Source organism: Gigantopelta aegis, chromosome 12 (genome assembly GCF_016097555.1).
Source record: "Gigantopelta aegis isolate Gae_Host chromosome 12, Gae_host_genome, whole genome shotgun sequence".
Classification (NCBI taxonomy): Eukaryota; Metazoa; Mollusca; class Gastropoda; order Neomphalida; family Peltospiridae; genus Gigantopelta; species Gigantopelta aegis.
The window spans coordinates 10,053,117-10,067,085 of NC_054710.1; the positions used below are offsets into that span (position 1 = coordinate 10,053,117).

Here is a 13,969-nt window from a genome sequence, read left to right on the forward strand (position 1 = left end):
AAACATTCCCAGTTTATTCCATTTGGATCAACTACAAAAATCTCCACAGCCTGAGTTAACATAAAAAATGAAAAAACTTTGGAAATAACACAGATACATACACATATACAGGAAAATAAAGGAAAATGTTTATTTAATGTCACCTCTGTATGTTATTTAAACACCATCTATGATATGACAAGTACATGATACATATAACTGTGACATTCAATTTTTAATTAGATAAGAAACCTGCGCACAGGCTGGATTTCTTTCATTTGGCAGTTTCTTTTGTGGAAAGAGTAGCAAAGGGGGCACTGCATGGCACCCAACTCTGAAAATTATGCCCCCTAGTTGAAAAATTAAATTAATAAGTGCCCGCCCCCCTCTAAGTTGCTGTTATTTTCCTATGCCTATAATATATGTATACGATTTGCTTGAGGTGCTTGCATTGCAAGATCAAACCACCATGGAGGATCCATTAAACTGATTTGGGTTTTTTTTTTTCTCATTCCATCCGGTACACCACAACTGGACAAAGAACTTGGTATGTGCTTTCCTATCTGTGGGAAAGTGCATATACAAGATTCCTTACTGCTTTAAAAGTGGGAGAAAAAGTGGTAAGAAGAGACAACACACCAGCAAGTCCACTGTGGAGAATTGATCCTACAACCCATCCCATCTCAGACAAGTGTTCTGTCATGTAGACCTTCTGCTCCCATCTCAAATACGAGTTTATTTTGTTTAACGACACCACTAGAGCACATTGATTTATTAATCATCGGCTACATGATGTCAAACATTTGGTAATCTCGACATATAGTCTTAGAGAGGAAACCTGCTACCTTTTTTCCCATTAGTAGCAAGGGATCTTTTATATGCACCATCCCATAGACAGGATAGCACATACCACAACCTTTGATATACCAGTCGTGGTGCACTGGCTGGAACGAGAAATAGCCCAATGGGCCCACCCACTTAATGACGCCACTGACGGCAGGGCTCGAACGTAACAACGGCACTGACAGCAATTGTCATTGTTGAGATATAAATTGCCATAGGTTGGGGACATCACTGACAGTACAAAAGTGCCATCGGTAAAACTCCTCAATGATGGCAAACTGTTTACGTCTGGTGTACATTATCTGCCAATATATAACATTAGTATATTTACAATATGTCTACATACAGCAAAATAACCTTTCCGTTATCTATTTGTTTCAAAAGTCTCTCTTTTTTTAAATTACAGTGTGCAGGCCTTAAATTGCTGTCGGTGGGCCATTTCACCCATGGTAATTTTGTTTTAAATTGGCATGAGAGACAAATTCTTAAGTTTGAGCACTTGACGGAGATCGATCCCAGACTGACTGACCATCTCGAATAGATACACATCAGTTGAAAAACAAACTGCTGCTCGTTTATTAATTTTCAAACATTTATTTATAATTATTGTCGTCTTTTGTTTTGCAGAACTGAAATGAATGAAGAAAATTGCCAATAGACAGTAACTACATGTAAGTAAGTGTTTTGAATGATAAAACCACTATCAAAATCGTATCTCTGCACAAGATTAGTCGAAAGGAGATTTTAGGCAAAGCATGCCAGAAGTTTGATCATAACTGTTATATTTTTCCATTAGTAGCAAGGGATCTTTTATATGCACTTTCACACAGACAGGAAAACACATACCATGCACAGCCTTTGACCAGTTGTGGTGCACTGGTTGGAACAAGGAAAAACCCAATCAGTTGAATGGATCCACCGGGGTGGTTCGATCCTGCGACGCAAGCACCTCGAGCGATCACTCGACAAGAAAGTACAACCTCTGCAATTAAGAAAATGTCCACGTCAAAAAAACGTGCCATGAAAAACCCCCCACCCTAATATAGTCCACAGCAAACAAAGTGCGGCGGAGAATGAAAACCCCCCGGAAAAAACCAAATGGTTTGTTTAACGACACACTCAACACATTTTATTTAAGGTTATATGCTGTCAGACATATGGATAAGGACCACACAGATATTGAGAGAGGAAACCCGCTGTCGCCACTTCATGGGCTACTCTTTTTGATTAGCAGCAAGAGATCTTTTATATGCACCATCCCACAGACAGGGTAGTACATACCATGGCCTTTGATATACTAGTCTGGAGAATGAAAAGCTCCACGGCATTGCTGATTGCTGTGGGCAATTGCAGGGGTTGAAGACAAACACTATTTGTTCGTAATGAATATCCTACAAACATGATTTCAATCACTTATTTCTGCCATTTCTTGCCACCCACCTCGCGCAATGTGTCAAAGTTTTGATTGACCACACTCTTGAACAACCAGAGGAGAGAAAAAAAAGAATCATTCAGGCCGGCTAAGAATGTAACATTTTGCCTCGAAATGATATTTTGCAACAATAAATATCAAAGTGCTTGCTAGGAATGCCATTGTTAGTCAGCATCATTTGTGTATACCATTGTTTGCGCTTGTATATTTAGCTGCAGAGCAAATCGTGGCATTACGGTTGGCAAATCCCGCAGTTTTCTTGTTTGATTGTACACCGTGCACTTCCTGTGCGCTGGGCTGGACCCGGTTTGAGAAAGGACAATCGGCGCTGTGACAGTTGGCAGTAGTTACAGCACCACGTGTTAGTGTTTGGGTGTAATTATTTTCTTTTACGTACACACAAAAATACATTAAACGAAAATGTTAGCAGTGCACGTGTTACGCACAAGTCGCTTGTTTCTTGTAAATTCATTTTAACTTCTTTTTTTTTTCTCTCTTTTTTTTTATGTAGCTTATAAGTAATTAAAAGTACATATAGGATGTGATTGTTTCCTTTTGAATTATTATTATTTTCTTTTACGTACACACAAAAATACATTAAACGAAAATGTTACCAGTGCACGTGTTATGCACAAGTCGCTTGTTTCTTGTAAATTCATTTTAACTTCTTTTTTTTTTCTCTCTTTTTTTTATGTAGCTTATAAGTAATTAAAAGTACATATAGGATGTGATTGTTTCCTTTTGAATTATTATTATTTTCTTTTACGTACACACAAAAATACATTAAACGAAAATGTTACCAGTGCACGTGTTACGCACAAGTCGCTTGTTTCTTGTAAATTTATTTTCAATTTTTTTTTTTTTTATGTAGCTTGAAAGTGATTAAAGGTGCATGACAGGTGATTGTTTGTTTTTGATTTATTATTATTTTCTTTTAAGTACACACAATAATACATTAAACGTCAATGTTACTAGTGCACGTGTTATGCACAAGTTGCTCGTTTCTTGTAAATTCATTTTCACTTGTTTCTTTTTCTTGTTTTTTTCCCCATTTTTTTAATGTAGCTTAAAAGTGATTAAAGGTGCATATAGGACGTGATTGTTTCCTTTTGAATTATTATTATTTTTCTTCACATACACACAATAATACATTAAATGTAAATGTTACCAGTGCATGTGTTATGCACAAGTCGCTCATTTCTTGTAAATTCATTTTAACTTTTTTCTTTTTCCTTTTCTTTTTTTTTTCTTTTTTTTTTATGTAGCTTAAAAGTGATTGAAGGGGCATATAGGACGTGATTATTTGTTTTTGATTTATTATTATTTTCCTTTACGTACACACAAAAATACATTAAACATAAATGTTACTGGTGCACATGTTATGCACAAGTCGCTTGTTTTTTGTAAATTCATTTTTCTTTCTTTCTTTTTCTTTCTTTTTTCCCCATTTTTTTTATGTAGCTTAAAAGTGATTAAAGGTGCATATAGGACGTGATTGTTTCCTTTTGAATTATTTTGTTTTCCTTTACGTACACACAAAAATACATTAAACGAAAATGTTACTGGTGCACATGTTATGCACAAGTCGCTTGTTTTTTGTAAATTCATATTGAATTCTTTTTTTTCCTTTTTTTCCATGTGGCTCAAAAGTGATTAAAGGTACATGTAGCAGGTGATTATTTCCTTTTAATTTAAAAAAATTAAAAACACTATTGTTACTTCTGCAATAATAATATAAAAAAGCACTTAAAAACCTGACTTACTTTAAAAGACTAACTTACAGTTTGATTGAATATATTTAACCATTAGTAAGAAAACCACACCAAAGTCATCAATAATGTGAATAAGAATTCATGCAGGGAATATTTTGTTTTCAAAATCTTAATTAGCGATATTTCTAGTCAGTTGAAAATTGATTAGCAACTACGGTTTAATGTTTTAAATTTTTATAGAGATCTCTGAAACTTATGTAGCGAATCACGATGTGATATTGAAAAAAATTTCATTTTAAGTTATGAACAAAAACTTACATGATCATTGCGATGCCTTGTTTGGATTTTCTAGCAGACCTGCTGTTTAATTATTAAACACATGGAAAACTTTATTGCATCTTTTCTCTGTTTCCTTTATTCTTTCATTCTTTCTTTCAATAATATTTATTTCTGTTCATATTTAAATTGCAAAAATATATTAGTCGTGACATGTATGTATTATGGAGAAGTTCTAGTAAGTTTTATAAGTTGTGTCTAATCCATTTGTTCTTTTGAAAAGCAATAAAATATGTCGACCCCCCTCCATCCCATCCATCTTGCCCCCCCCCCCCCCCCCCCCCCCCCCCCCCGGTATTATTTCTGGACTAACCCTTACACCACAGTGGGATCATATAGATGGATGCTGGTTTGGACATATCGGACTGTATGTCTGTTATATCTGGTTCCGTTTATCAGCAAACATGTCAGGATGGTTACTGGTGTACCGCAACGGGACATGTTGCATGCACACGGACCGCATATCACAAATATATATGACATCTTGTGTAACCAAACGCATTTACAAGAAATTCGCTCACACAACACCGACATTCTCCACATGTTGTTTGATTTTTAAAATACTGCGCAGTGTGGCAATCCAGCATAATTTTTTTATTTTATTATTTTTGTGTTTTGTTTAACGACACACTAGAGCACATTGATTTATTAACCATCGTCTGTTGGATGTCAGACATACATGTATGGTCATTTTGACATATAGTCTTAGAGAGGAAACCTGCTACATTTTTTTTATTGGTAGCAAGGGATCTTTTATATGCTTCTATCCCACAGGCAGGATAGCACATACCACAGCCTTTGATATACCAGTTGTGGTGCACTAGTTGGAATGAGCGTAACAGTTGCGACAACAACATTGGAATTGAGATATAATAATGTTTATTCTTCCTTTGTCTTTTAAAAAAAAAAAAATATGTTGCTATGGTAATGCAGGAGGTTTTGATTTAAAAACTAAAAACACATGTACGTGGTTTTTGTATGGGAACAAGATCTCTGCGCATGAAGTCAGATTGGTATTCTAGTGCGTGGCAGTTACTGTGAAACGCGATTGTATTACTGTTCACTGTGCACTGTAAGTAATTGGTGTGGAAATAAAACATATGATATATATTAGTGATACTGATACCGATGAACTCAAAATGCAGGAGTTTAACCATTTGTAAACAGGCTTTGTAAACTCCTCCCAACATTTTGAATTTGTATATTTAATTAACGTCAAATATATATATATATATATATATATATACACACAGTGAAACCGATCAAAACCGTGCAGATTTTCCAGTGTCACTGTTGTGCAGTTGACAATACCAAAATAAGGGATTAATTGACAGCTTTGATGTTTAAGTAACAGGAGGAAACACATGTACTCCCTTTGTTCTGAGCTCGATTGTTACAAAATTAAATTAACTTACAAACTTGATTGAGCTCCTTTTCATAGCCTACATGTACGTCTCATGATTACCGCATTGAACGGCAAAGCAACTAGGAATTTAATTAATTTTTCCAATTGTTTGAACCCTTTTTTCTGTTGCTGTTGTTTGGTAGAGAACACCAACCAACCAACAAACGGTTTACCTCAATATTGATATACCAGTCTTGGTGCACTGGCTGGAACAAGAAATAGCTTAATGAGCCCACTGACGGGGATTGATCCCCAGACTGACCGCGCATCAGGCGAGGGTGCTTTACCGCTGGGCTATGTCCCACTGGGCTATGTCCCACCCCTTGATGAATCTGCATATTATACATAGATTCATCCACACAATAAACAACGGAAACAGAAGAAATCTTCATATTATACATAGATTCATCGACACAATAAACAACGGAAACAGACGAAATCTGCATATTATACATAGATTCATCGACACAATAAACAACGGAAACAGACAACACATATTATACATAGATTCATCGACACAATAAACAACAGAAACAGACAACACATATTATACATAGATTCATCGACACAATAAACAACGGAAACAGACGACACATATTATACATAGATTCATCGACACAATAAACAACGGAAACAGACAACACATGTTATACATAGATTCATCGACACAATAAACAACGGAAACAGACAACACATATTATACATAGATTCATCGACACAATAAACAACGGAAACAGACGACACATGTTATACATAGATTCATCGACACAATAAACAACGGAAACAGACGACACATATTATACATAGATTCATCGACACAATAAACAACGGAAACAGACAACACATATTATACATAGATTCATCGACACAATAAACAACGGAAAGAGACGACACATGTTATACATAGATTCATCGACACAATAAACAACGGAAACAGACAACACATGCAGAAATGAAGTTGCTTGATACCCAATAGCCGATTTGTCTTTGACCTTGAAGTGTTGTAAGATGTTCACTCATTCATTCATTGCGTAAACAGAAATAAATGACGGTTAATCTATCCTGCAGATTCACAACGACCACGCCGAAACATAATAAACATTTGGTTTACTCGTTTGGTTTACTTATTTGTGAGCAAAAATAAACAGCACTCAAGGAGTTGTTGTTGCAATATTACTTGTTTTACAACAGTTGTTTCTAAGTGGCCGTCTGCTCCGGTGATTACTAATATTATGTCATAAAGTCTCCCACTCGAACAAGGGCGCAGGACGTAACCCAGTGGTAAAGTGCTCGCTTGATGCGTGGCTGGATCGATCCCAGTCGGTGGACCCATTGGGCGATTTCTTTTTCCGGCCAGTGTCTTCTCCTGATATTTGACTTCAACTTAGCAAAATGTTTTTTCTTTCTGGTTTTAACTTTACTTTGTTATTAAGTTAACATTTAAGTAGTTGGTTGCTTAATATGTACATGTACGGTACATATAGGTGGATGTTTTTTATGCAAGTTTAAATTAATAATAAAGGTGGCCTGTAAAGTTTATATTAATAATAAGGTGGCCCGTAAACTTTAAATTAATAATAAGGTGGCCCGTAAAGTTTAAATTAATAATAAGATGGCCTGTAAGTTTAAATTAATAATAAAGGTGGCCCGTAAAGTTTAAATTAATAATAAGGTGGCCTGTAGAGTTTAAATTAATAATAAGTTTAAATTAATAATAAGGTGGCCTGTGGAGTTTAAATTAATAATAAGGTGGCCTGTAGAGTTTATATTAATAATAAGGTGGCCTGTAGAGTTTAAATTAATAATAAAGGTGGCCTGTAAAGTTTATATTAATAATAAGGTGGCCCGTAAAGTTTAAATTAATAATAAGGTGGCCCGTAAAGTTTAAATTAATAATAAGGTGGCCTGTAAGTTTAAATTAATAATAAAGGTGGCCCGTAAAGTTTAAATTAATAATAAGGTGGCCTGTAGAGTTTAAATTAATAATAAGTTTAAATTAATAATAAGGTGGCCTGTGGAGTTTAAATTAATAATAAGGTGGCCTGTAGAGTTTAAATTAATAATAAGGTGGCCCGTAGAGTTTATATTAATAATAAGGTGGCCCGTAGAGTTTAAATTAATAATAAGGTGGCCCGTAGAGTTTAAATTAACAATAAGGTGGCCTGTAGAGTTTAAATTAACAATAAGGTGGCCTGTACAGTTTAAATTAATAATAAGGTGGCCTGTAAGGTTTAAATTAATAATAAGGTGGCCTGTAAGGTTTAAATTAATAATGTGGCCCGTAGAGTTTAAATTAATAATAAGGTGGCCTGTAGAGTTTAAATTAATAATAAGTTTAAATTAATAATAAGGTGGCCTGTGGAGTTTAAATTAATAATAAGGTGGCCTGTAGAGTTTAAATTAATAATAAGGTGGCCCGTAGAGTTTATATTAATAATAAGGTGGCCCGTAGAGTTTAAATTAATAATAAGGTGGCCCGTAGAGTTTAAATTAACAATAAGGTGGCCTGTAGAGTTTAAATTAACAATAAGGTGGCCTGTACAGTTTAAATTAATAATAAGGTGGCCTGTAAGGTTTAAATTAATAATAAGGTGGCCTGTAAGGTTTAAATTAATAATGTGGCCCGTAGAGTTTAAATTAATAATAAGGTGGCCTGTAGAGTTTAAATTAACAATAAGGTGGCCTGTAAAGTTTGAATTAATAATAAGGTGGCCTGTACAGTTTAAATTAATAATAAGGTGGCCTGTAAGGTTTAAATTAATAATAAGGTGGCCTGTAAGGTTTAAATTAATAATGTTGCCCGTAGAGTTTAAATTAATAATAAGGTGGCCCATAAAGTTTAAATTAATAATAAAGGTGGCCTGTAAAGTTTAATTAATAATAAAGTGGCCCCTAAAGACTGGTGACTTACTACATTATAACGTTTTACAATATTAAAAGGGGGCAGGATTTAGTTACCGTATTTGACCGGAAATAAGCCCATGTCTTTGAATAAGCCCACCTCCGTTTTGATAGCATTTAAGAAATTAGGCCCTCATTCGTAAATAAGCCCACCCCCAACTTCGTCACCTTATAAATAACATGAAATTGCAAGTTTGCTCAAAGTTCATTTAAAAGGTCATACCTCCTGCAGATAATTAAACACAAATGTAACACAATATTTTACCACCAGTGAGATTTAGCAGTCTAACAATAACAGTGTGTAACATTGTTTTCAATTTCATGCCTGCAGTATTTCTCTGAAGTATCCAAGCCAAGTATGAACTAAAAACCAGTGTCTATTTTTACCACCACACTGGGTCCGCAGTTAATGCTAATTAAGCAAATACCGTATTCTGATTGGCTAAGAACAATGACCTTAGATTGACAATTCTTTGCAGTGTAAGCTAGCTGCCCTTGTCAGCAACGTGTGTATAGGCTATTGAGTTTGTTGTTAATTGCTGTTGTTTTAAGTCTTCTCAGCATAAAATTTGGATGTAAATAAACAGCACTGGTAAGTAATTGTAACATAGAAGGTGTGTTTCTGATAATTAGATACTAGTAAAAAAAAAACCAATTTAATTAATAAACAGTTATTATTTATTAATAACAAATGGAACACTAATTAATAGATGTGCTACTGAACGTTTTTTGGTTTTTTTCCTAGTTCATTTAAATATTGTTATTTATTTTAATTATTATTATTAAAAAAAAGTTCAACAAAACTGGCCCCTTGTCTGGGAATAAGCCCACCCCATGCCAAGCTCACAATAAGTTGTCTTGGCCCCCTGGGCTTATTTCCGGTCAAATACGGTACATCAGATGAATGCTTGCTTGAGGTGCTTGCATCGCAGGATCAATCCCACTTGATGGATCCATTCATTGAGTTTTTTCTCATTCCAGCCAGTGCACCACAACTGGACAAAGGCCATGGTATGTGCATTCCTGTCTGTAGAAAAATGCATATTAAAGATCTCTTGCTGCATTAGGAAAAAATGTTGCTGATTTCCTGTGATGACTACGAGTTGGAATTACCAAATGTTTGGCATCCAACAGCCAATGATTTATTAATCAATGTGCTCTAGTGGTGGTGTTAAACAAAACAAAACAAACTTCTTTTTTTTACTATATTAGAATGCTTTAAGAGAAAATTAATGTCGACACTTTACAGCACAGCCGTACAGCGTTGTCTGTCGACATTAAATCAACATTTGCTGGCAGCTTTCACCCTTCGGTTGACTGGAGCAGCAGTTATCTCCCCTTAATTGTTTACAGGTGCCTGCAAAAGCTACAAGAAAATAGCAGTTAAAATATCAAGTTGGATGTGAATGCGAGAGAAGGCAAATATTTGTGATAACAAGACCATGATTCTTAAACGTCTTGGCCTGTGCCGTCTAGCGCCGCCCGCTAGCGCTCTGTTGCACATCTGTGCATATTTCTCCTGTTACTTTTTTCTCTCTCTCTCTTACTCTCACTGTTTACACAGGGATTGGGGCTTGCAGAGAATACTTAAAGGCACGCATTCTAGCATTCTACGGTATTCGATCCTTCGGGTAAGATGAAAGCTGCAGCTTTTAATGCCAATACAGGATTGGTCAACACGTTTAAGTATTGTGTTATAAAGTGCCAGTTGTTTTCAATACAGTATCAATTGTCACTTTTAATAAAGTATCAGTCATCAATATAATATCAATCTTCACTTTTAATACAGTGTTAATCATTTTGAATACAGTATCAATTGTCACTCTTAATACAGTCTTTGTCATCAATACTGTATCAATTGTCACTTTTAATACAGTGTTAGCCATCAATACTGTATCAATTGTCACTTTTAATACAGTGTCTGTCATTTTCAAAACAGTATCAATTGTCACTTTTAATACAGTGTTAGCCATCAATACTGTATCAATTGTCACTTTTAATACAGTGTCAGTCATCAATACAATATCAGTCTTCACTTTTAATAAAATGCCAATCATTTTCAATACAGTATCAATTGTCACTTTTAATACAGTGTCAATAATTTTTTAATACAGTACCAGTTTATTGTCTCTTTTTAATATATTGTCATTCATTTTCAATGCAATATCAATTGTTACTTTTAATACAATGCCATTAATTTTCAATAAAATATCAATTGTCACTTTTAATACATGCAGTGTCATTCATTTTTAATACAGTATTAATTGTCACTTTTGATACAGTTTTATTCAATTTCACTAAAATATTAATTGTCACTTTTAATGGAGTGTAAATTATTTTCAATACAGTATCATGCAATTAACACTTTTAATACAGGGTCAATAATGTTCAATACAGTGTCAATTGTCACTTAATACAGGGTCAATCATTTCCAATACAGTGTCATTTATCACTTTTAATACAGTGTCAATCATTTCCAATACAGTATCAGTTATCACTTTTAATACAGTGTCAATCATTTCCAATATAGTATCAGTTATCACTTTTAATACAGTGTCAATCATTACAGTGTCATCACTTAATACAGGATCAATCATTTCCAATACAGTGTCATTTATCACTTTTAATACAGTGTCAATCATTTCCAATACAGTATCAGTTATCACTTTTAATACAGTGTCAATCATTTCCAATTTAGTATCAGTTATCTTTTTTAATACAGTGTCAATCATTTTCAATACAGTGTCAATTATCACTTAATACAGGATCAATCATTTCCAAATACAGTGTCAGTTATCACTTTTAATAGTGTCAATCATTTTCAATACAGTGTCAATTATCACTTAATACAGGATCAATCATTTCCAAATACAGTGTCAGTTATCACTTTTAATAGTGTCAATCATTTTCAATACAGTGTCAGTTATCACTTAATACAGGATCAATCATTTCCAATACAGTGTCAGTTATCACTTTTAATAGTGTCAATCATTTTCAATACAGTGTCAGTTATCACTTAATACAGGATCAATCATTTCCAATACAGTGTCAGTTATCACTTTTAATAGTGTCAATCATTTTCAATACAGTGTCAGTTATCACTTAATACAGGATCAATCATTTCCAATACAGTGTCAGTTATCACTTTTAATAGTGTCAGTCATTTTCAATACAGTGTCAGTTATCACTTAATACAGGATCAATCATTTCCAATACAGTGTCAATTATCACTTTAATACAGTGTCAATCATTTCCAATATAGTATCAGTTATCACTTTAAATACAGGGTCAATCATTTTCAATACAATATCAATTCAGTATCAAAATAACGTTAGGCACCAAGTGGCTCTGGTTTGAAAATATGCTGGGATGTCATAAAACAAACATTCCTTTCTTTTAGCGTATAACAGTAAATAAGTAACGAGACATTCTGAAAACATTCTGAAAACAGTGCCGTGTTATTGATTGCTTGTTGGGGGTCTTCAAAATGGTTCTTTTAAAGGCTGAGGTGCAATAAAACCCGTAGCCCACATTCCAGATGATTAGTTGGGTACTAACAGTCTTGTCAACACAGTCATCATAATAGATGTGGTGGAGCCTCTTGATCAGGTGCACGTACGTGTAATACCATGTGGTTAACTTGATCATCTATTAATCATTATATTAAGGGGGTGGGGGCCATTTCTTGTTCCAACCAGTGCATAACAACTGGTATAATAAAGGCATCGCAGGATCGAACCTTAGTCGATCCATTCAACTGATTGGGTTTTTTTCTTGTTTTTCGTTCCAACTAGTGTACCACGACTGGTCAAAGGCCATGGTATATGCTTTTCTGTCTGTGAAAAAATGCATATAAAAGATCCCTTGCTGCATTAGGAAAAATGTAGTGGGCTTCCTCGCTAAGACTGTGTCAAAATTATCAAATGTTTGACATCCAGAAGCCAATGATTAATTAATCAATGTGCTCTAATGGTGTCGTTAAACAAAACAAAAAAATAATAATAATCAGTGTGCTCTAGTGGTGTAGTTAAACAAAACAAACTCTAAGATCTTAAACATTCCTTTCATTATCTGGCTGGTATTTTGAAAGGAAAATATTTTAATAATTCACCTTTGTCTTATATCAACTGTGAAAAAAACAGAAAGAAGAAAAAAAATGAAGAAAAAAAAAAAAATAGAAGAAAAAAAAAAAAGAAGAAAAAAAAAAAAAGCAAGAAAAAAAAGCTGTAGACGAGCATTCGAGATATATCATGGTTTTCATGACATGGACGAAATTAAGATGAAAGATTTCTCCAGTTTAAAAAAAGTCCTTCATACTTTTATAAAAATTATGAAAAGCTTCAGTTGTTATCACTTGTAACGGATGATAAATGATCATAAGGTGTGAACAGTCTCCTGTTTAATTTATTACCTTCATATCTGGCAAAAAAATAGATTAAAGGATTGGAGCAGGTGTTTACACTTTTTTTTTTTTTAATAAACAAAAAAAACGAAGAAGTTTTTTTTTCTCTCTCAGTTAAGAAAAAACAGATAAAAAAAGAAGCAAATCATACGTCTGAATTCTAAGAGGCAATCTGTCAACAATTTGATTTTTATTAGAATATTAATAACCGGCCTTGGTGGCGTCGTGGTTAGGCCATCGGTCTACAGGCTGGTAGGTACTGGGTTTGGATCCCAGTCGAGGCATGGGATTTTTAATCCAGATACCAACTCCAAACCCTGAGTGAGTGCTCCGCAAGGCTTAATGGGTAGGTGTAAACCACTTGCAGCGACCAGTGATCCATAACTGGTTCAACAAAGGCCATGGTTTGTGCTATCCTGCCTGTGGGAAGCGCAAATAAAAGATCCCTTGCTGCTAATCAGAAAGAGTAGCCCATGTAGTGGCGACAACGGGTTTCCTCTCAAAATCTGTGTGGTCCTTAACCATATGTCTGATGCCATATAACCGTAAATAAAATATGTTGAGTGCATCGTTAAATAAAACACTTCTTTCTTTCAAGATTTTAATTTTTCTAAATTGTTAGTTTTTTTGTTTTTTTTTGGGAGTGTGTGTGTTTAACGACACCACTAGAGCACATTACTTAATTAAAATCATCAGCTTTTGGATACATGTCAAATATTTGGTAATTCTGACACATAGTCATCACATTCTGTATGAAGGAATGAACTTTTTAATACTTTTACATGGATTTTTAAGTTTGTAACAAAGAAAAGAAAAAAATGTAAATTTCCGTATTTTGTAGAACATTTAGGTTTTTAAAGAAAGAAACAAATCTTATAATTTCCTTATTTTATACAAGGATATTTAGGTTTGTAAAAGAAATGTGTTTGTTTTCTTCAAATTTCCATATACTGTAAAAG

At 34.2% G+C, this 13,969-nt stretch overlaps 1 long non-coding RNA gene across 1 annotated transcript in view; it reads left to right on the forward strand.

The window, feature by feature from the left end:
- LOC121386479 overlaps nt 1-13,969 on the forward strand; it is an 88,174-nt gene that overhangs the window by 33,228 nt on the left and 40,977 nt on the right. The window contains exon 2 of the long non-coding RNA XR_005959662.1: nt 1,450-1,493. This is a non-coding gene — a long non-coding RNA (uncharacterized LOC121386479). The remainder of the gene's footprint in view (nt 1-1,449; nt 1,494-13,969) is intronic.